Consider the following 24114-nt stretch of genomic DNA (forward strand, 5'->3'; position numbering starts at 1 on the left):
TTTATTGATAATAGTTAAACTATAGGACCAAACTCTTAATAGAGGAAAATAAAAACTGATTCTTGAAGGAAGAAGAAATAACTTCATTTTAATTTGTTTAGACTTTTCTTTTCTTTCTTTTTTTTTTTTTTTTTTTTGAGACTGGGTCTCGATTTGTTGCCTAGGCTGGAGTACAGTGCTACAATCTCAGCCCATTGCAACCTCCATCTCCCAGGCTCACGTGATCCTCCCACCTCAGCCTTCCGAGTAGCTGGGACCACAGGTGCCCATCACCATGCCTGGCTAATTTTTGTATTTTTTGTAGAGATGGGGTTTCATCATGTTTCCCTCTGGTCTCAAACTCCTGGGCTCAAGCAATCCTCCCGCTTTGGCCTCCCAAAGTGCTGAGATTACAGGCACAAGCCACTGTGCCCGGCCAAATGACTTATTTTCTTTTCTTGGAGCAAGCTATTTGAGCACAGCAAGCAGAGCCTTAGCTTTGGGCCAAGCTGTGTTGTCCCAGGATATGATGCTGGACCCTTGGGCCAATATGTCTCAGTTCACCCACTGTGGTCTCACCCCACGTTAGCCCACCTAGCCTCGTACTCAAGGACAGAGTGCTGATCTCCCAGCTGCTTCTTCATGCATCTTTTCCACAAATACTGAGTGTGCATGTTGGTGGCTGCACTGTCTTAGGCTCTGGGAACAAAAGAGTGAAGAAAAGTGGGCACAAGTTCTGCCCTCTGGGAGTTTACATGGAGTCCTGAGTCCTGCATCTTTTTTTTTTTTTTTTTCCCTGTCGCCCAGGCTGGAGTGCAGTGGTGTGATCTTAGCTCACTACAACCTCTGCCTCCCGATTTCAAGCGATTCTCCTGCCTCAGCCTCTCAGCCTCTGGAGCTGCTGGGACTACAGTGCATCACCATGCCCAGTTAATTTTTGTAGTTTTAGTAGAGATGGGGTTTTACCATGTTGGCCAGGCTGGTCCCTAACTCCTGACCTCAGGTGATCTGCCCATCTCTGCCTCCCAAAGTACTGGGATTACAGGCCTGAGCCACCGCGCCTGGCTAGTCTTGCATTCCTCATTCCAAAAATCTAGGTCCCAGCCCACCTTCTTTGTCAGCTTACTCGGCTATCCTGATACCCTGATTGGTGGTCTTGGTGAGGAAGGATGATGGTTGAGGAAAATGTTTAATGAGCCACAAACTCTGATAATACTCAACAGCACAAATATAAAGAAATTAACATGAAGGGAAGAGACAAATGAAAATGCTACATTTCAGTTAGAGTCTAGTAAAAAGAAAAGCATAATGTTTTCCCATCCAAGATCACAGAACCCCTGAATTTTATCCATACATCTTAGTTTAAGAACTCCTATTGCAGATAAAATCTGAACAAGAGAGAAACAGACCTGAAGCTAGTGGAAATAACTGAATTAAGAGGAATAAGAGGCATGTGGTGGAAACCAGAAAAGAATTAGACTGGGTGCGGTGGCTCACGCCTGTTATCCCAGCACTTTGGGAGGCCGAGGCAGGAGGATAGCTTGAGCCCAGGAGTTTGAGTCCAGCCTGGGTAATATGACAAGACCCTGCTTCATTAAAAAAAAAAAAAACAAAAAAAGGAAAAACTAATTGTGTAGTGGTGGTAGGAAATGGGGTGGGTGCTGTGCTGCTGCTGTTGGGATGGGAGGGTGTGAGAAGTAAATAGAGAAGCCCTGGTGCCCAGATGTATTCTCATACTGTCAGAATCATTGCCTTCTGTTCAGGATCACTCGAAGGTACTTGATACACTGTATGATTTCCAAACAGATACCTAGAATTTATGAAAATAGTTTGGATTTCCTGTTTTATGAAATAATCTCTCTCCTGTGGTGGGGGCAGGGGGGATCTTTCATATGTTCATGTGTTCCTTAGCATTCTTTTTGTTTGTTTGTTCGTAGAGACAGAGTCTGACTGTATTGCCCAGGCTGGTCTTGAGCTCCTGGCCTCTAGCGGTCTTCCCGTCTCAGCCTCCCAAAGTGCTGCAATTACAGGTGTGAGCCACTGCACTTGACCCATATTCCTTAGAATTCTTTCAGGGTTTTATCTGTCTTTGTTTTTACATTTAACTTTTCAATCTAAATGGAATTAATTTTGGTAAATTGTGTAAGGTGATGCTAAAATTTTTTTGATCCCTAACAGCCAGCCTATTGTCCCAGCTTCATGTAATAATAATTCTTCCTTTCTCCACTAAACTGGGGCTCTGTCTTTATCATCCATTACATTCTTATTTGAACCTGATCTGCTTTGAATGCTATTCTGTAGCATTTATCAGTCTAGCTATCATTACAAGTTATCCATCTAGTTATTTTTGTATCAGGACCACATCTGTTTAATTATTGAGCTCTTTCAATGTGTTTAATATTTCCTAAGACTTTTTCACATTATTCTTGAATGTTAATGTTAGCACTTTTCACATGCCCACTCATCTAGAACAGCAGTTCTTAAGCTTTACTGTGCTAGTTTTCTGTGCTATGGTTCCCTTTATTAAAACCTTTGAACCCTTTCTCAGATAATGACTTTAAATGGATAAAATAAACAGGATTAAAAAGAAAGTAAATTTAATTTAAAAATGGCCATCGAAATATTTAAAACCTTATGATGCAGTAAATATGTACTTCTTTATTAATGCATGAATTACAAGATCTAGCAGCAGGTCTCATCCCTACTACCACAGTCTCAAAGTGGTGATGATCATAAGTGATATTTCTAAATAACTATAACAACCATAATGTAATATGAAAATATCTGTGATTTCAGGCCAGGCGTGGTGGCTCACGCCTGTAATCCCAGCACTTTGGGAGACTGAGGCAGACAGATCATGAGGTCAAGAGATCGAGACCATCCTGACTAACACAGTGAAACCCCGTCTCTACTAAAAATACAAAAAAATTAGCCGGGCGTGGTGGTGGACACCTGTAGTCCCAGCTACTCAAGAGGCTAAGGCAGGAGAATGGCGTGAACCCTGGAGGCGGAGCTTGCAGTGAGCCGAGATCACACCACTGCACTCCAGTCTGGGCGACAGAGCGAGACTCTATCTCAAAAAAAAAAAAAAGAAAAGAAAAGAAAATATCTGTGATTTCTAATGGGGACAAAGTCTCCAGGGACTGCTAATATCATCATGTTTTGTTACCTACATTCATAAGTAAAGAAAATGCTACATTTCAGTTAGAGTCTAGTAAAAAGACAAGCATAACGTTTTCCCATCCAAGATCACAGAACCCCTGAATTTTATCCATGCATCTTAGTTTAAGAATACCTGTTGTAGATAAAATCTGAAAAAAAAAAAAATGTGTCACATTTTAGAAAAACTCACTAGGATATTTAATGGGAATTGTGTAAGTTTGATAAATTAATCTGGTATGAAAACTTCATTCTTCTTATATTTATTATTTCATTATTTATTTGAGAACATTAGTAAACCCAAGTTTTGTTGCTTTTCACATAGAAGTTTCTCATTGCTTTTGGTGGTATTCCTAGGATTTTTTTTTCTGTTGTGAATGCAAAAATTTTCCATTTAATGAATTTTTAAAGTCCCCTAGTTATTTTGAATCAAAATTTGGACACCCTATTATTTCTTTATATATATTTCAATAGACATCTCTAAAAGATAAAGACTTTAAAAAAGTACTACCACATCTTTAAAAAGATAATTTTGTAATATTGGAAAACATCATCTGTGTTTAAATCTTCCCAATTGCCTCATTATATTTTTTTAAAAATAGTGCTTTGTTTAAGTTAGGATTCAATATTACTCTTCATATTGTTTTTTACATCCTTAGTCTCTCCTTGGTTTTGAGTCCAACACCTTGCTAGAGTTAACTTGTGATTTGGCTAAAACACATTGGCGCCACTTTCCAATGGGTGCTATTCAGCATCCTTGGGTACCAATTCCATGGCTTGGTGTCAACTCAATTGGCTTCCTAGGTAATTGGACTCAAACATGGAGAGACTTATTTAGATGGCAAATGCTAAATAAGATGGCTAGAAATCTAAAACTTCTTACATGTCCTACCTAGACAGGGAGGTTCCTGTCTGTACCAAAACAATACTCGGGTACCTGTCGTAGGATTTAGCTTTTGTAACCAAACTTTTCCAGAAACAGAACTTGAGAAAGAACTGGGGAATGGTTAGAGGCTGCCTTACTTTTATAGCCCTTATTTTAAAAAGGCATAGCATATAGACAGAATCAGATTCAAGTAATTTTGGTTTAGATCTACCTGATGATCTCTATGCTAAAAACATCATTGGCCTGAATCACACTCAGTAAAGGCGTAAGACATTATAATACCACTTGCCAACTCCTTAGTATTTTGGCCAAAGACTGATGGCCCTTATTAATGGGTATTGGCTTTGGAGCATGAAAGCCCATTGGCTATTACCTGCATACTGGACCATACTGGACAGGGATTTGTTATCTTGGTAATCAATGCCTGCCTCAAGGATAGGCCCTGACAGGATTCAGGGTCGGTTTGTCCCATAAAGTTCTGGAAAAAGAAACCTTTAGATAATGTGATTCAAGATGAGAAAAGTTAGACCTTGATCTAAGTTCAAAAACTTTAACTACTGAAGAGCAATTGTGGGCTGTCTCCTCCTCCTCCCATGCCTCTTCATTCTACACTTTACAAAAGGCTTAAAGAATGAGAAAATCCTGTGTACCATGGTTCAAGAATAGCAGGAGAGCTTGTCAATGTCACCATGGTCATAGAAAACCTCAGCCAGGACACTCATAAAATTAGACATGTGGTGGTTAGGAACAGAACTCTTCTAGATACCTGAAAAGGCCTCTTAAGGCGAAGATATGCCACTTTGCCAGGCACGTTGGCACTTGCCTGTAGTCCTTGCTACTCGGGAGGCTTGAGACTGTAGTGTACTGTGCTCGTGCCTGTGAATAGCCACTGCACTCTAGCCTGGGCAATACGGTGAGACCTCATTCCTAAAAAAAAAAAAATTAAGAGATATTTAAAAAACTATGCCACCTTAAAAGAATACTTTGCTTGCATTTCCACAGACCTCTCTAGACTCTTTAACATTTCTAAAAAGATTCAAGACATAAACATGAAAATCAGATTAGATAATTTACATAATACCCCCATATCTGGTTCTGCAGGTTCTGCGGATTAGGGATGGGGCTTTATTAATTTGAGTAAACTTGAGTCTTGGTTTAGAAATGAACTACAAACTCTGATCATGATCTATTCTCCTAGTATTTTTGTGTTGCAGTGTTTAAATATGTGACCTCCAGAGTCCCAAATGTTAACGCAAAGCCATTGTCCTGTCACATGATCCACAGCTTACCCAGCAACAGGAGGAGCGACAAGCTTCCTTGCATCTATAGGCTGTGTTCTCAAAATCTAGAATAACGTCCTGTCTACCCATGGCCAAAACAGGGGACTGAAAGAGAAAATCTGACCAGGACTGAAAGAATAAAAATCGGCTCAAACTGAGAAAGAAAAAAAGCAGCCCTACCTTTAATCAGGCTGTGAGGATAGTGACAGGTAAAGCCAACTGCAAAATAAACAGAAAACAGTGTTCCCCTCAAGGCTGTAACATGCCACAATCCTATCTTTGAGCGATTACTGATTTGTACCAATGGCACCCCAGACGCACTTTGCTATTTTCATATGTTACTGTGGATCTATTGCTTAGCCCCATGGCAGCACCCAGTCCCTAGTTAATCCCTGCTTTTCCTGATCCTGTTCTTGGAAATAGCAAACCGTCGGAAATGACCTCCTTCCCTTAAACCCTCCTTTCCTTAAACCCTCCTCAGAATCCCTCAGTGGGAAGGCAAACCTGACAAAAGGCACTTCCCTCCTTCCTTTTGTCTCTTGAGTGCCTTCTCTCTGTGTGATCAGGTCAACACATCCTAGAGTCCCTGCAGAGGTGATGGCACCGTCATCTGAGGGAGGGGCAAGCTGTCTACTGGGTGCACTGTTAGCAGTTTGTGGGTTACCTGTGACCAAATACAACTCTTCTTTTTCTTTTTTTAAAAATTCTGCATGGAGCATATTTATTATTAAAAATTTCAAAAATATAGAAAGCTTATAGTGGTGGATACACACACATAGTGCTCTCGTTCTTAAAGAGTAGCCAACAGACGAAAGGTCCAGAAAGATCTGCAAATACAACTTTTCATACTTGCATCTTACGTTTTCTCTTTCCTGTAACGGTTTTCTCTCCCCACCTGCTGACCGCTTCTTATACATTTACAGGCGTCCCCAAGGATTTTTTTATACTCATATCTGTGATTCTTTGTACTTTTTCCTTTCTTGGAGCAAGAGGCTCTGTTTCATCATGACTGAAGTTCCCCCTTTTATTTCCCCCAAAGTTTCCTGGGACTTTTTTTCATCTCATCATTTGGCTGTAGCAGTTGTTCTTTTGCATTTTTCTGGCTGCTGGTTCAATTCTCTACCTGTTTTCCTGCATCCATGCCTTTCATTTAAACTTCCATACAGCCAACTCTATTTGTAGTATAAAACCTTTCTTTGGTTTCCTCCTTTCCAAAAGTACTTTTACTTTAAAACATTTAACGATATTTCTCACCATTCTGTGCCTCCTTGAAAAGAGATCCCAATTTCCTTCCCTTGTCCTTCGACTTTATTTTTCATTTCCTTCTGTTCAAACACGCGGTTGCTAACATGCTGGGTCCAGTTGAACCATCACCCAGCTTTTGAGACCTTCATTTCCACTGTCACCACTGTTACCCAGCAACAGGAAGAGCGACAAGCTTCCTTGCATCTATATGCTGAACAGCAGTGTCTTCCCTGGTACATTTCACAACTTTCAGTCTTTCTTGCTCATGCCCTTCAGGGCCGGGGAGTGGCACACACACAATTACAGCAAAACCCACTGTTTCTCAAGATCCCCTCTTCCTCCAGCTAATTGTGGAAACTTCAACCCCTACCTGCCCCATCAGGCTGTTTCCCGGTAGCAGAGAAGGGGCAGCTCATAAACTCTCCTTGGCAGCGCTGAAGACTAGCTGACCCTGCAGATGCCACACGGGCCCTGGCACCTTGGGCCAGCTAGCTGCTCACCACCCCCATGAGGTCGACCACAGTCAGGTGCCTGCACTGCAGCTGCTGCCACGCTTGAGGCACTGCCTGCAAACCTCATGGCTATAAGGACCATAGTGTCCCAGGCGGCCACCTGGGCTCACAGCCTCCCACAGGCTGTCTCTCACCTCTGCCACAGCTACGCCCATCCTGGGCCCCTAGAGTCCTGGTGCGCTGGAAAGTGACAGATATGCCCATTGGATGGGGTCCTAATGTGAGGCTGCCCTTGTCCACTCTGGATTTTTTCCATATTCCCTCTAGAAAAGGTAACTGGAAGGATCAAAGTCATTACCTTCCCCACGTTGAGCTAGAGTTGAATATTCTTCCATTGGGGGTTATGTGGCTGGATTCTGCTCTCTTCTACCCTGCCTCTTCTTCTCTACCCAAAACATACCTACCCCATCAATGGTTTCCCACACTTTGTAAAACAACAGGATGGGTCTACAGGAGGGTCTCCTCTCTAGATGCTGCAGCCCATTCCCCTTTTTGACATGTACACTGGAGATTAGACCCTGTATTCTCACATAGTGATCTCAGGCTTTGGCTTCAGAAATCAATTTTAGGTTAATTTCAGCCAAGTCACTTTTTTGGTTTTGTGTGTGTGTGTTTCTTTTTCTTTTCTTGTTTTTATTTTATTTTATTTTTTGAGACAGGGTCTCACTCTGTCACCCAGACTGGAGTGCAGTGGCACCATCGCGGCTCATTGCAACCTCTGCCTCCGAGGCTCAAGTGATTCTCCTGCCTCAGCCTCCTGAGTAGCTGGGATTACAGGTGCACCACTACTGCCTGGCTAATTTTTGTATTTTTTTGTAGAGATGGTGTTTCACCATGTTGGCCAGGCTGGTCTTGAACTCCTGACCTCAAATGATTCACCAGTCTTGGCTTCCCAAAGTGCTGGGATTACAGGCATGAACCACCACAACCAGCCTTGTTTTTCTTTTTTTTGAGACAAGGTCTGGCTCTGTCACCCAGGCTGTAGTGCAGTGGGACCTCCACCACTGCAACCTCTGCCTCCCAGGCTCAAGCCATCCTCCTACCTCAGCCTCCCGAGTAGCTGGGACTACAGGCACGCACCACCTCATCCAGCTAATTTTTGTACTTGTGTGGAGATGGGGGTTTCACTATGTTGCCCAGGCTGGTCTTGAACTCATGAACTCAAGTGATCCTTCTGCCTCTGCCTCCGCCTCCCATAGTGCTGGGATTACAGACATGAGCCACTGCACCCAGCCTCCAAATCACATTTCTGAAGATTTCTTTGAAATTCCCATCCAGTATCACTGTATATAGAAGAAATACATACACACAGTGTAAACTGTATATATATATATAAGGGAGAGGACAAGATTATCAATATTCTTACTTTTCACATCTCATAAATAGGATTTTCCTTTCCACGACCTCAGAGCTTTACAGAGTGGATGGAAGCAGTAATTATCGAGGAAGTGTCTGGTATGGTGGTATCAGCCACTCACTGCCTTAAACCCAGCGAAACCCTCCATAACACAGACTAGGATTTGCCACAATTGGCAATGGGTACCCCTCTTCCAAGTGGACCCAAATTCCTATCTTGGGCGTGAGGTGAGGTCACTGGTTCACTGCCCAGTGGTCATTTGCACTTGCTCAGTTCATTGTGGAGTCAGTGGGCGCAGACTAACTTTCTCTATCTTACGTGCTTTTCGAGAAATCCCAGAGAGGTTGAAAAATACTATTTTTAGTTAGCGTCACAACAGTGGGGCCCATGTGTTGTGTTTTCATAGTAGACTCCACTTACCTGACTATTATGGGTTTTACTGTACTTTCCTACTGTTTGGGTAAATATCTGCTGCCCTGAGAGTCCTCTACCCCAGGTTCTTCCAAGCCCCTCCTCCAAATGACTTCCCACATTTTTGGCATCCTGGCAAGAGGTAGGAGGGACAGTTTCCAGGACCCTGCACCTCATCAGGTGTCTCTTCTTAAGAGACACCTTAAGGTGAGTGCTCCTTATCAAAGATTTCATATTATGTCTGGTTCTATTCAGTGTGGCCCCTTTCCCAAATCACCGGTTGTGGGGAGAACCCCACAGCTGCCTCTGTGCACAGGAAGTGGCTTCTGTATATCAAATCAGGGTTCTCCTCCCTCTAACTCTAAAATTTCACATTCCTAGGCCATTTACCTAGCATGCCCACATCTGCGACTTAAGTATGATAACGTGAGTTGTATGATTGTGCTTACTTCATTCTTTAGTTCATGGTCTGAGCTCCCCTTCTCTTGTTTTTGACTTCTTGGGTTCTGCCTTTATCTCATGTCTTTCCTTGTCTCCAGCTCTATGTTCCGACATTTCTCCTTTCTTGGAGACTTGAGATTCTTTACAGTGAACTTTCTGCTCTCCCCTCCCTGCTTTTCTCCTCTACAAGCTTCAGATAAAGTTGAGTCATGGTTCTCCCATTTCCTCTGTCTTCTCCCTGCCGTTTCTTACTGTCCCCTCTTGTTGACTGTTTAATACTACGAGGGTGTGATGGTTAATAGTGCGTGTCAGTCAACTTGATTGGATTGAAGCATGCAAAGTATTGATCCTGTGTCTGTGAGGTGTTGCCAAAAGAGATTAACATCTGAGTCAGTGGACTGGGGAAGGCAGATCCACCCTTAATCTAGTGGGCACAATCTAATCAGCTTCCAGCTAATATAAAGCAGTCAGAAAAACACAAAAAGGAGAGACTGGCCTAGCCTCCCAGCCCACACTTTTCTCCCAAGCTGGATGCTTCCTGTCCTCTAACAATGGACTCCAAGGTCTTCAGTTTTGAGACTTGGACTGCCTCTCCTTGCTCCTTAAGCTTGCAGACAGCCTATTGTGGGACCTTGTGATCGTGTAAGTTAATACTTAACAAACTCCCCCATATATATATATATATATATATATATCCTATTCTGTCCCTCTAGAGAACCTTGACTAATACAGAGGGTGACCTTTCCATTCGCCAAACACCCGCTGTATTAGTCCATTTTCACACTGCTATAAAGAAATACCCGAGACTGGGTAATTTATAAAGGAAAGAGGTTTAATTGACTCACAGTTCCACATGGCTGGGGAAGCCTCAGGAAACTTACAATCATGGCGGAAGGTGAAGGGGACCTCCTCATATGGCGGCAGGAGAAAGAAGAGTGAGGAGGGAAGGGAGAAGAGCCCCTTATAAAACCATCAGATCTCATGAGAACTCACTCACTATCATGAGAACAGCCTGGGGGAAACTGCCCCCATGATACAATCACCTCCCACCAGGTCTCTCCCTAGACACATGGGCATTACGGGGGTTACAATTCAATATGAGATTTGGGTGGAGACACAGAGTCTAACCATATCACCCACCATGGCTGAACTCTATTTTATGTTCATGCTGAAGCTCTTCCAAAAAAACCTTCTCAGTCTCTTATGATACCCTCTCTTTTCTGCAAAAAGCTCTTCCCTGCATTTATTCAAGCAGAAGAAAATAACTCAACTGTTCATTTCTCTCTCTTGCTCTCTCTTTTGAGACAGGGTCCTGCACCCATGCTGGGGTGCAGTGGTGCCATCCTGGCTCACTGCAGCCTTGACCTCTTGGGCTCCAGCGATCCCCCCAGCTCAGCCTCCTGAGTAGCTGGGACTACAAGTGTGTGCTACTGCCCCTGGCTAATTTTTTTTTTTTTTTTTTTTTTTTTTTTTTGTAGAGACAGGGATCTCCTATGTTGCTCAGGCTGGACTCAAACTCTTGGTCTCAAGCGATCCTTCCACCATGACTGCAACAGGCCTTTTCCTCTTTCTGAATTCCTTTGAGGCAAGCCCAACTCTGTTTACTTCCATTATATAATATTATGCTCTGGGATAAACTGCCTAAGTGCATGTTAACCGTAAAGGGCAGATGTCATTTACCTGTCATATTTACTCCTTTCTCATTTATTTATATCAGGACTAGTGTTCCCAACTTCACACTGCCCTCCGAGTTTTGAGTCACACCTGTGTGTCTTCTGCTGTCTCTAAATGAAATTATCTACCATGTGGTTAACTTCAAATTCCCCTTGACTATATATATATATATATATATATATATTTTTTTTTTTTGGAAATAGAAGTGTCACTCTGTCACACAGGCTGGAGTACACAGGCACAATCTTGGCTCACTGCAATCTCTGTCTCCCGGGTTCAAGTGATTCTCCCATCTCAGCCTCCTGAGTAGCTGAGCTTACAGACACCTGCCATCACGCCTGGCTAATTTTTGTATTTTCAATAGAGATGAGGTTTCACCATGTTGACCAGGCTGGCCTTGAACTCCTGACCTCAGGTGAGCCACCCGCCTCAGCCTCCCAAAGTGCTGGAATTACAGGTGTGAGCCACTGCGCCTGGCCCCCTATGACATAATTCGATTCCACACTAATTGTCTCCAGGCCAAACCCCAAACTGGTCAGCATTTTTCACTAGAGCTATTTAATAGCTCATAAAGCCTGTTTTGTTTTTTTTTTTGAGATGGAGTCTTGCTCTGTTGCCCAGGCTGGAGGGCAGTGGCGCCTTCTCAGCTCACTGCAACCTCCACCTCCCAGGTTCAAGTGATTCTCCTGCCTCAGCCTCTTGAGTAGCTGGGACTACAGGTATGTGTCACCATACCTGGCTAATTTTTTGTATTTTTAGTAGAGATGAGGTTTCACTGTGTTAGCCAGGATGGTCTTGATCTCCTGACCTCATGATCTGCTTGCCTCGGCCTCCCAAAGTGCTGGGATTATAGGCGTGAGCCACCGTGCCCGGCCTCCTGAAGCCTTTTAAGGGCAATACAAAGTCCTGTATCCATTCGCATTTGCAGAAACAGTATCCAAAATAAATCCGGATTCTCTACTGCTCGGCAATTTCATGAGAACAATTGTGCCTAAGAATCTGAATTATAGAAAACATATGTCGAGTTCCCCGAGTCAGTTTCAGCGGAATTCATTACCATGGTGCCCACCATATGCTTCTCACTGGGTAGCTCTTCTAATCCCCTGGGAGTGTAAGGGGCGGGTGGGAGGGGTGGAGATGTAACTTGGGTTCTAGAGTCCGCCTTGGTGGATTTGCATTGTGACCCACCACTAGTTTCAGGACCTTGAATCTATTTTATCTATGTCTTGGGTTCCTCATCAGCAAAATCAGAATGATAGTATCTATCTTTGGGACTGTCAGAAGGAAACTTCTTATCTGAGGAATACAGGCTCCTTTCATTATCAGGCCCAAAGAAGCACTGAAACATGACAATGTGTGACAGAAGTCATGTCTCACTCCCCCTTGAGCCAAATAATTACTTCTTGAAGCCACTTGCTTATGTGAGCTCTAGACTATCTGATGCCAAGACACATAAAATTGCATACGCTGGACACCATAACTCTTACCCTATAGTTCAACAATGTATACCCAACCACTGGTCAATGTTACTTGTGTAAACTAATGAGGATTCCAAACTATTTTTTATCAGACCACTCCCTGTTCCCTTTTTGTCTTTAAAACCTGCTTGTAACAAAGTAACAAAGGCCAAAGGCAGCATTCCCCAAGGCAAATTGGAAGTGTCCTGGGCTACAGTCCTCAACCCTGGCCCAAACAAACTATATTAATTTTGCCTCAGTTTCTTTCCTGAGGTCAACAGTTAGAAGGCTTAGATGAGATAATATAGGCAATGTCCTGAAAACAATTATTAACACATATTAAGTGTTCAGTTAATGTCAGGTAGCCGGTGGTATGATTGCCACACGTCTTCCCTGCAAAGGGTCCACAGTTGTTCTTCCCTCACTTAATTAGCTACCTTCTTTTTTCTTTGCTTTCTCTTCCTCAAGGCCTTCTTTAGACCTGAAATAAATACTTCCTTTTTTTGTTGTTTTTTTTGAGATAGAGTCTCACTCTGCTGCCCAGACTGGAGTGTAGCGGCGTGATCTTGGCTCACTGCAACCTCTGCTTCCTGGGTTCAAGTGATTCTCCTGCCTCAGCCTCCCTAGTAGCTGGGATTACAGGCATGCACCACCACGCTTGGCTAATTTTTGTATTTTTAGTAGAGACAGGTTTTCGCCATGTTGGCCAGGCTGACTGCAGGTGATCCGCCCACCTCGGCTTCCCAAAGTGTTGGGATTACAGGCGTGGGTCACTGCATCCAGCCTCTTTCTTTCTTTTTCTTTTTTTCTTCTTCTTTCTTCTCCTTCTCCTTCTTCTTCCTTTTCTTCTTCTCCTTCTTTTTAAGAAATAGGGTCTTTGTCTGTTACTCAGGCTGAAGTGCAGTGTCATAATCACAGCTCATGGCAACTTTGAACTCCTTGGCCTAAGACATCCTCCTGCATCAGCTTCCTGAGTAGCTAAGACTACAGGTGCATGCCACCACGCCCGGCTAATTTCTTAATTTTTTGCAGAATTTGGGGGTTGGGGGGGTCTCACTGTGTTGCCCAGGCTGGTCTTGAACTACTGGCCTCAAACTCTCCTCCCACCTCAGCCTCCCAAAGTGAAGTGGCCACCATGCCTGGCCCACATTTTTCTATTGATCCTTACCTAAGTTTGTTTGTTGGCACTGAACAGATACTAACCATCACGCAGTTAGATAGGAGAAAGATTAAAAACAGAAAAAGGCATGGACTCCATAGGTTTGAGTTTGACCCATGGTTGTAGAGGATTCTTTCCCTCTCACAGGCAGGCATCTATGATTAATTTGCACAGTGTGCCTCAGGGGGTGAGTGAGGAGAAAATCTGGTGGTTTGACCAACCCAGAGATGAGGGTGAAGCTAGCTGAGAAGATAGTTACCTTAGTACTGCTGGAGAAGGAAGGATGTGAGGGTTGGGTGGGACACAGTCATCAGAATGGGGAAAGGGATCCAGGTCATTAATCCTTGGCCACTCTCTGTGCCCAGTGGCCTCCTCTCAACCAAAGTGCAACCTAAAGGCAATTCACCCTGAACCTCAAGGTGGAGTGCAGGGGCAGCCAGCACACCTGGGAAGGTCTGTCCCCTGAGACCTTCTCATTCTGGCCTGAGGCTGTTAAATCCCCTGGGGCTGATTGCTCCTCCGTCTCTCCTAAATTTTGTGCACTCCATGCTCACCCCACCCCCATTAGCCAATGCAAGAATTTTCTTGTGTCTAAAAAAGGTCATTTAGGTTTTTTTTTTTTTTTTTTTGGAGACCAAGTCTCACTCTGTCTCCCAGTCTGGAGTGCAGTGGCATGATCTCAGCTCACTGCAACCTCCGCCTCCTGGGTTCAAGCGATTCTTGTGCCTCAGCCTTCCAAGTAGCTGAGATTACAGGCACCTGTCACCATGCTTGGCTAATTTTTGTATTTTTAGTAGAGATGGGATTTTGTGATGTTGGCCAGGCTGGTCTCGAACTCCTGGCCTCAAGCGATCCGCCTGCCTTGGCCTCCCAATGTACTGAGATTATAGGCGTAAGCCACATGCCCGGCTGATTTAGTGCTTTTTTTGAAGTTTCAAATGAATATTCCATGTATTATCGTAACAACTTCTAAAGCCTAGCTCCTTCAGTTTTTAAGTTTACACATAATTTGTTTAAGTGTAGCAGGTTTTAGCAATCATTGTTAAGGGGTCTTCGATACCTGGCCCAATTTACAAATAGTTTATTTGCTGACAAGGAGTCAAATCAAGATGCAAGGGTTCCCTTTATTTAGAAGGACATGAAAGTTTAGGGACTGGGGGCAGTGGGTATGGAAAGTTGGAGTGAGAGAGCACTGGCTGAGCAGAGACAGCGACAGCCAGGAGACTGCTGGGCAAGAGGCACTGGAGACAGGACTTCAACAAAATTCTTGGCCTTTTTGGGAGGTCAGGCAGAGAAGTTCTGTTTCTCAGCCCCACTGCAACATCACTCAATGCCTGGGGCAAGTCACTGGCCAGGACTGCACAGGTCTAGACCTGAAACCACCTTCGGATTTTATAAACAATCTAAGTGACAAAAATGAATGGGGAGATGAAAAGGAGTCCTTAGTTAATAGAGCAAGAAGCAATAGCTGATAAAAGACAGAATTAATATTATTGAGCCCTCCCTGTGACCTGATGAGGTTAGTATCATTCTTCTCATTTTATGGATGTAAAAATTGCACCTCAAAGCCATACAAGTAGTAAGTAGAGGAGACTGAATTCATTCTGACAATATTTGCAGTATGTATGTCTTATTAAAAACTATGAACATCTTGCAAAAGTATTGGATCTGATTCAAAGCAGATAATATCGCCATGTTTTCACCTGTATCATATTCTCTCAGCCCTTAGTCCACACTGACTTTTTTCAAAACTGCCATACCAGGTTCATTACCTGAATTTCTGTGGGGCAAGAACATGCAAGTCTGATGTTGTGAATTTCTCACAAGAAAAAGAGCAGGAAGGGGTTGGTTCTCTGTTTACCATTTTCCTTGTAATTGCCAAAGTGGAGGCAGAGATGTTGTACAATTTCAGAGAGGAGACCTCCAGGGGCTAGGCAGGGACCTCTAGCAGCTCATTGGTAGCAATGCTGGTGGGATCCCACCTAACGAGGCCTAACAGGGAGTTAAGGAGAGAAGCACAGTCTCTGGGCCCCTGGGCCAATGAGCAGAGTCATTTGTACAGTTTTATCTCTGATTGGAAATGTACATTATGAACTTAGAGAGAACGTCCCATCTTTTCAACTGTCCATGGGAAATTACCAAAATACATGATGCCCCTGGCCTCAAATTTCCAAATGGAGAACGGTATAGCCTTCATTCCTTGACAACAAATGAAATGAGACTAAGAATGAATAACAAAAGAATAAATCAAGACATCTCAACTACACGTAGCAAAAGTACACCCCTTATTGGTAACAGCCTATTTGGTAAAAGCAGATAATTGGAAACAACCTAAATGTTCAACAATAGATGTAGAATAGTATATATTAAAATACTGTTGGCCGGGCATGGTGGCTTATGCCTGTAATCCCAGGACTTTGGGAGGCTGAGGCGGGTGAATCATCTGAGGTCAGGAGTTTGAGACCAGCCTGGCCAGTGTGGTGAAACCCTGTCTCTAGTAAAAATACAGATAATTAGCCAGGCATGGTGGTGTGTGCCTGTAATCTCAGCTACTCAAGAGGCTGAGTCAGGAGTATCACTTGAACTGGGAAGGCAGAGGTTGCAGTGAGCCGAGATCATGCCATTGCGCTCCAGCCTGGGCAACAAGAGTGAAATTCCATCTCAAAATAAATAAAATAAAATACAGTGACAGAATCCGTCTTCTGTCTATATTGTTGGCTCTTAAGTTGAAAATTAAGCATTTAGAAGTTGGTATACTCCCAAATGAGCTAACTTCTAAAATGCAAAGGCACTGGCCAGCTTAGGATCTGATGACTATCAGATACCTTGCAAATTCCTCATCTGTGGCTAGTGAGGGATCTCTAGGCCTACTGGAGCAGAGGGTAGCATGCAGCAGTTTGAGGGAGATTTGTGGTTGGTTCTGGACCCCTTTGTCTGGGGTTGCTACGCAACAGTAAGAAAGGTGAGAGGAGTTTCCTTATTTTCTATAGCTCCTCATTTGCAACTGGTTTCTGTTGAGAGCAGCTCATGTCTTGGTGGTGATGTTTTGATCTGGAGTCCCTTCTGCTTTCCAAAAGTGAATTTTCTTAACAGTGTAAGCAAAATGAATCTCTACTGCTACATCTGGAGCATTCCTAATGGAAAGATGTTTAAAGCAATGGATACCCCAATCTGGAGTGATCCGTTTTCTTTAAAAACTAGCTTCTGGCTGGGCTGGTAGCTCACCCCTGTACTCCTAGCACTTTGGGAGGCTGAGGCAGGCAGATCATAAGGTCAGGAGCTTAACACCAGCCTGACCAACATGGTGAAACCCCATCTCTACTAAAAATACAAAACTTAGCCAGGGGAGGTGGGGTGGCGCACACCTGTAATCCCTCCCAGCTACTCAGGAGGCTGAGGCAGGAGAATCGCTTTAACCTGGGAGGCGGAGGTTGCAGCGAAGTGAGTTCGCACCACTGCACTCCAGCCTGGGCGACAGAGTGAGACTCTGTCTCAAAAACAAAAATCAAAAAACAAAACACTGGCTTCTAGGCTGGGCGTGGTGGCTCACGCCTGTAATCCCAGCACTTTGGGAGGCCGAGGCGGGCAGATCACCTGAGGTCAGGAGTTTGAGACCAGCCTGGTCAACATGGTGAAACCCTATCTCTACTACAAATACAAAAATTAGCTGGGTGTGGTGGCAGGTGCCTGTAGTCCTAGCCAATCTGGAGGCTGAGGTGGGAAAATTGCTTGATCCCAGGATGTCAAGGCTGCAATGAGCTGTGATTGCCCTACTGCATTCCAGCCTGGGTGACAGAGCAAGACCCCATCTCAAAAAACAAAACAAAGCAAAACAAAAGCTGGTTTCTCTTTCAGAGTGCATTCTTTCTTCTGGGCCACCACCAGAGACCACCAGTTATCTCAGGCTTCCAGCTGGAAAAAAAGAAAAGAAAAGAAAAGAAAAAAAATTGGTCACTCTCCTCTGTGCCTTCCTCCATATTCTCTGCCTGCACCCACTTCTGTTGCCTGGCCAAAACTGCTAATAGTTCATGCAAGGGGTTGAGTGTAAAGAGTTCTTATGCCAGGTATGGTATAATCCCGGCTACTAAAGAGGCTGAGGCAGGAGGGTCCCTTGAGCCCAGGAGTTTAAGATCAGCCTGGGCAACATAGCAAGAGCCTATCTCAAAAATTAAAAAAAAGAAAGAAAGAAAACGAATAAACAAAGGATTCCTAGTGTTCACCTTGTCCCTAGCAGAGAGGAGAGCTCCCCTAGCAGTAGTTTCTGGAGACCAGATGCTTCTTGGATGTTCTACTTTTTCTTTCTCCTCACTCCTGGTTATGGAGCCTTAGCCTTCATCTCACTGGGGCTTGGTGGGGACACAAAGCCATCTTGAAGTTTAGCTCTCCTCATTCCTAACTACCCCACTGCTGTTGTCTCATCACTAAATCGTTTCCTATAATACGGCATCTGCAAGTGCCTATAAAATAATCCTTCATTAGTGGAAGTTTAGCTTCTAAATGTTTTCTCTGATGCCTTTTCATTGCCCCAGGCTTTGGGAGAACATGCACAGACGTGTCTAGGCTCTTTAGTATTGGTCTGGGCTACAGATAATGATCCTTAAATCATAAGTGAGGCTTGTAGTGAGTTGAACATGGATTAGCCTATCTCATCTAGAAACTGATTTAAACCAAGTGGGGACTCAATCCAGGGCTCTCTCTACCTTTCTCCTCTCTTAATCAATTCCTGCCTTAGTTCTTGCTGTGTAAGGAATAAATGAGCAATCACAAACGTTCCTGAAATGAGGATACCTGTAAGAATTAGGTTTTAAAAATGATTTCCTCCTCAGGATGTGGTCTGTGTGCAAAAAAATAAATAGAGCAACAGTAAATAAAAGACAACGTGAATAACTTGAAAGCAGGCTCTTCTCCACAAAAACTGTGGTGGAGGTATGGCTGGATTTTTTTCTTCTTAAAGAAGAGGAAAAAATTTTTGATAATGAAAAGGAAATGATCTGAAATGTTTGGTCTAGAGGGCTACTCCATGTCAGAGGCAAAGTTGCCTCTGCTTCCTGAATATATTATGCCTTTGAATATACTGATTTACTGTAGGTCTTAGTTTCACTTTCTATGTTTGTTTATGTTAAACCAATTTATCCTGTATGCCAGAGTGAGCTTAGTTTTGGATTGGACATCTTTAGAAGTTATATTAATTCAGAAAGGGTGGGAAAGTATTGGCTAAATGACGCAACTTCCAGTATGATTTATACCCAGAAACCTTTGCATGGAGATTCTGACTCAAAGTATCTATTGTGTCCATAGACTAATACATTGTTTTCTATTTTTGTAGACATTTCCTGTTTAACTTTCACATACTCTGTAAAGTAGGTGTGCCTACTTTGTTTGCTCTTGCAGTTGGACAAACCAAAGCTCAGCAAAACCAAGTTACTTTGCTCTCTTCCCTCCTGACCCACCTCACCCCAAGGTCACTGTAAAAAGCGGGAATAGAATCAGTGTTGGCTGCCTCCCAGCTTAATGTTCCATTTCTTGGGTTGAGCCAATCTCGGAGCACTTTTCATTTACCTACTCGTTTAAGCAATCTGACTTAGGTAAATATGCTTGAGTCAAATTAAAACCAAGTGTTTAATGTGCTTATTTTCAGAATGATTTTATTTATAGTGATTTCTTTCCGGCAATACATTGTGTTCTTAACAGGGCAAAGAAGGCTTTATTTAAACACCCCTATCTGGTGACTTAGTCCATTTTCTTTACATCTGATGATAACATCTGGCAGCACCCTAAGTTCCCGAGTGATTCACATAATGCACAATGTTGCCCTTGTCTGGTTTTCTCTTAGCTGGGACCATTGAATGGGATTTAGGCTAAGGAATTTCTGCAAGCATAATAGTAGAAACTTAGATTTGGAAGGGACTTTATAGGTTACTTGGTTGCAATTCCCACTCAATGCAATAATCTCTTCCACAACGTACCTGACGGTGGCGGGCACTCCTTGTCTCCCAACTTCCAGAGACAGAGCACTCACAGCTGGGCAGGGCAGTTCATTCCATTATTGAACGCTGAATTACTGGAAGGCTCTTCCTCATGCTGTCATGATAAACTGTCTCTGTAACTTCCACCCCTTGGCCCTAATTTGGTCATCATATTTATATTATATTTAAATTATATTACAGTCATATAATTCAAGTGCACCCTAACATTGAAATTCTACTTTCACATGATGGACACATGCATAGTTTTCATATTGTCCCCTCGGAAGATGACTCTTTCTGGGTAAACATTTCTTGTTATTTCAATTGTTCGTTCCCCTTTTGTGGCTTCTGTAATCAGGATCCTTCGATTTAACAGAGGCAGAAAACCCAACTCAAAATGACTCAAGTAAAGAAAAAAAAATTGGCTTCTGTAATTGAAAAAGTCCACAGGAAGAGGCAGCTTCTGACCCGGCTGGATACAGATCCAGGTTTAGCCAGTGCCATCAGGGCCTGGTGTCACCAGCCATCTGTGTCATTCACAGTTCCATCAAGAGTGAGGAGCCATGCGATTGTTTGAACGTTAGGAAAAGTGTAACCTAAAAAAGTATTTTTTTTTTTTTTTTGAGATGGTGTCTCACTCTTGTTGCCCAGGCTGGAGTGCAATGGCATGATCTTAGCTCCCTGCAACCTCGCCTCCCGGGTTCAAGTGATTCTCTTGCCTCAGCTTCCCGAGTAGTTGGGATTACAGGTGCCTGCCACCAAACCAGCTAATTTTGTATTTGTACTAGAGTTGGGGTTTCACCATGTTGACTGGGCTGGTCTCGAACTCCTGACTTCAGGTGATCAACCTGCCTTGGCTTCCCAAAGTGCTGAGATTACAGGCAGGAGCCACCACACCCAGCCAATCTAAAGAATTATTAACTATTAACAGGGGACTGGGGTAATAATGGACTGGCTAGTAAGAGATGAAGAGAATTTGAAAGAATGCAGGAATAGCAGATTTAAGGAGTACTACTTCTCCTAGGGCTGAGATAGAGCACCTAAGGAAGAATCTGCCACTCCTGGCCCCCCACTCCTGACCACCTGGGTTAAGACCCAGAACTTGTCAAAGAGCACATGGCTGTGTCTCATTGATTGACAGAGTTGCTGACAAAGTTGCTGTCATGCAGTGTCAGTGGAACTTGCTAGAAATCTATTCCCTGGAACTTGCTGGAAATTCATCTTCTAGGATGCTCAGGAAAGCAATTCAGGGGAAAGTATTTCACTGAAGGTACCTGAGGGAGGTGCCCTGGTAAGCTGCTGGTACTGAAGGAGCCAGGTGATAGAGGAGCTGTCAGTGTTGCAAGAGCTGGACCCTGGAGAAGCAGCCCATGCTCCCAGTGAACACACTGGAACCAGGAAGCAAACCCTATGTTTTCCGCAGTGTCTCTTCAGCGCCCTCTACTGAAAAAGTTTAATAACATGACAAATAGTAAAAGAGAAATACTTAAGGGCCTAGCTAGATTTTTGCTCAACAAACGATGAAGGGTAAATATGGAGCTGAGAGGCAATAGGCTGAGAGCAGCACACCACCTTTGCATTCCTTTTTTTCTCTATAGGCTCTACAGTCATGTACCTTATGATGACAAGATGGTGGGTGGCAACTCCAGGCTTTTAACCCTGCATTTCAGTGACCCCAATGCAAAGAGAGTACTTTTGTCCCCCAGCATTATGCCAGATTAAGTTTGACTCTGTTTTGCCAAGCATGTGTCACATGTTTGTTCCTGAGCCAATCACAGTGTTCAGGTGGTTTTGTGGCTCCGATTGGTCAGCCCTTGGGAGTGAGTCAACTTTTCCCCTATCAAATGTACAGAGGAAATTCCAAGGAAAATTAACCTGTTGATACCAGAAGAGAGAGAATGACTGATAGGCAGGCAGAAATCTACTGTATGGGTGGTTATTAGGAACAGAGAGTATAGGGCCAGATACAGCTTGATCAACCAATGACTGTTTTCTCCCCTGTAAAGTGTAAATAATAATAATGCCTGTTTGAGTTGGAATGGATAAATAAATGCCACACCTTTTTCTTAACCAAATTTAGAAACAATTGAGAAACTGACTCAAAAATCAGTAGGATGGCAAATAAAATGTCAGCTTTATTACTGAGAAAAGTTCATATTGAATAACATTCAGGGGCTGACCCTGTGTCATGGTCTCTGGTAGTGTTAAACAGCCCACAGGACCCTGTTCCCCAACCTCCTGCTCCTCTTGCCATGTAGATTGGCTGCTGTAAAACATACGGCATAGACATCCAGCAACTTTCTTTGGAGATAGGCAAAACTCAAAGAGAAGGATAGGAGTGAGCCAGTCCAGGCATGCATGGTTCTTTTGTCTAAACTCCCAATAAAATAAGCTATTCTTTCTTTCTTGGAGAAGAAGTTGGAGTAGGGCAAGAGGACGGGATTGTGATTCTAACAGAGTTCTCTCCACAATCCCTAGCTTTTTGTTCTCTTAATTGAATGAGCTTACCCATTAAGACTGTGATCAACCAGGGCTTTAACTCCCCACTTGTGGGGGGAGATCAGGTGTCTATCAGAGCCTGCTTCTTCCTTTATAAGGCTGCTCCATCAGTTCCAACCACTGCTTCTTTGGGTTTTCTCCTGGCCACTTACATTATTTTATTTTTATTTTTTAATGTGATAAAGACAAGGTCTCGCTAGGTTGCCCAGGCTGGTCTCAAACTCCTGACTTCAAGCAATCCTTCTGCCTCCACCTCCCAAAGTACTGGGATTAAGCTGTAAGCCATTGCACCTGTATTTTAAATTCTAATTCATTACCAACATTTAAAAGGTGGGTGACATAGCACATAAAAATTCACATTTCCTAGTTCTTTTGGGAAAAAAGAGGTCAAACAACTTGGGACCCTCGTTCTTCCGTGGAAATAATCAATTGGAACTGAGTATTGGCTCCCAGTTTCAAATAGCGCATGGCCTCTCCTGTCTACTGCAATTCCCACTACTCCCAATTCTTATATCTAGTCACCTCGCTCATACATCTACCTGCCTGGCCCCTGTACGCATTTACATTTGTAACTCCCTGTGCTAGGTCCCTATGGTTGGTGCCTTCCCTACCATTCTGGATGGCTTGGTTCAACCAGGTGGACATCCTTCTGTACTCTTTTAGGTAGGGCTGGTGGACACTTACCAAGTAGAGCCTAGAAGGGCCCAGGCAAAAGCTGGCCTATTTCTATCACTTAAAAGAATAAAATGCAAGTAGGCATCTTACAGTTGCACTTAAACACAAAGGTACTGACTTCCCTTTTGTTCTGGACTGTCTTTCTCAGCCTCGTCTAAGGATGTTTATGTAGTGAACAGTCTTGGAAGATACAGTGTCCCCTCTGGAGCAAAGAGCATTATAACTGCCCATTCTGAAAGAGTCATGCTTCCTAATCTTCGGCTTCCTCATCCCATTGTAACACACTCCATTGTGTGTGCAGTTGCCATTGGGCTCTCTTCACCCTGTCCTCTGCGTTTCTTTTGTTATGTGATTGCAGCCCCCTCACAGCAAGGTAGATTGTTCCGGGCTGGGCAGCTGGCCCTGGAGCAGCACTACATCGGCTGGTCAGCACTGATCATCTGGCCTGGCTGGGAAAGATGAGCTGTGGCAGCCAGAGTTTCTCTCTGAGAGAATGAAGTTGTTAGTGACAGGATCAGGAAACAAAAAGGATGCCCAGAAAGAGAGGAGATTAGAATTGGGGCCATGGAGGGTAAGGGTAAGTCAAATTTTTGAGTGTAACAGAAGCACACAGAGAAGCAATGATGCTATGAGAAACACACACCAACATACGTGTGCGTGCGCACACACACACACATACACACACAGAGACAGAGAGAGAGAGAGAGAGAGAGAGAGAGAGATCACGTAGCCCAAGAGAAAGAAAAAGTAGCCTCAGTTCCAGATGGCTTCCTAGCTTCTGTTCACAAAGATCTTTATCATAAATGGCCTTTTTCTAAGGAATAAATGAGTCTTTGTTTCCATCAAACAAGAGAGCCTGACCAAGACAGCTGGCCATGCCTGTAAGCAGATGTCTAGTTGAGATATAACACACTGTTGCTCTATCACAAAATACTCCTCTTCTAAAAAGTGACCCTGAATTTAGGGGCTTTTTTTTTTTTTTTCTTTTTTTGAGACAGGGTCTCACTCTGTTACCCAGGCTGGAGTGCAGTGGTGCAATCACGGCTCACTGCAGCCTCAACCTTCTGGACTCCGGCGATCTTCCCATCTCAGCATCCCAAGTAGCTGGGATTACAGGTGCATGCCACCACACCCAGCTAATTTGTGTCTTGTTTCGTTTTGTTTTTGAGATGGAGTCTCGCTCTGTTGCCCAGGCTGGAATGCAGTGGCATGATCTTGGCTCACTGCAACCTCTGCCTCCTGGGTTCAAGCGATTCTCCTGCCTCAGCCTTGTGAGTAGATGGGATTACAGACATGTGCCACCATGTTTGGCTAATTTTTTGTATTTTTAGTAGAGATGGGGTTTCACCATGTTGGCCAGGCTGGTCTCAAACTCCTGATTACGTGATCTGCCTGCCTTGGCTTCCCAAATTGC

At 43.7% G+C, this 24114-nt stretch overlaps 1 protein-coding gene and 1 long non-coding RNA gene across 3 annotated transcripts in view; one reads left to right on the top strand and one right to left on the bottom strand.

The window, feature by feature from the left end:
• NDUFAF6 (NADH:ubiquinone oxidoreductase complex assembly factor 6) overlaps positions 1–24114 on the top strand; it is a 112522-nt gene that overhangs the window by 64887 nt on the left and 23521 nt on the right. The window lies entirely within an intron of this gene.
• On the bottom strand, positions 4793–6707 carry LOC115899681. The gene is made up of 3 exons (XR_004059304.1): positions 6559–6707; positions 5485–5523; positions 4793–4951 (listed from the first exon to the last, which is right to left on the bottom strand). It is a non-coding gene; the product is annotated as an uncharacterized LOC115899681 (long non-coding RNA).

The sequence above is a fragment of the Rhinopithecus roxellana genome, chromosome 9 (assembly GCF_007565055.1).
Source record: "Rhinopithecus roxellana isolate Shanxi Qingling chromosome 9, ASM756505v1, whole genome shotgun sequence".
NCBI classification, from domain to species: domain Eukaryota; kingdom Metazoa; phylum Chordata; class Mammalia; order Primates; family Cercopithecidae; genus Rhinopithecus; species Rhinopithecus roxellana.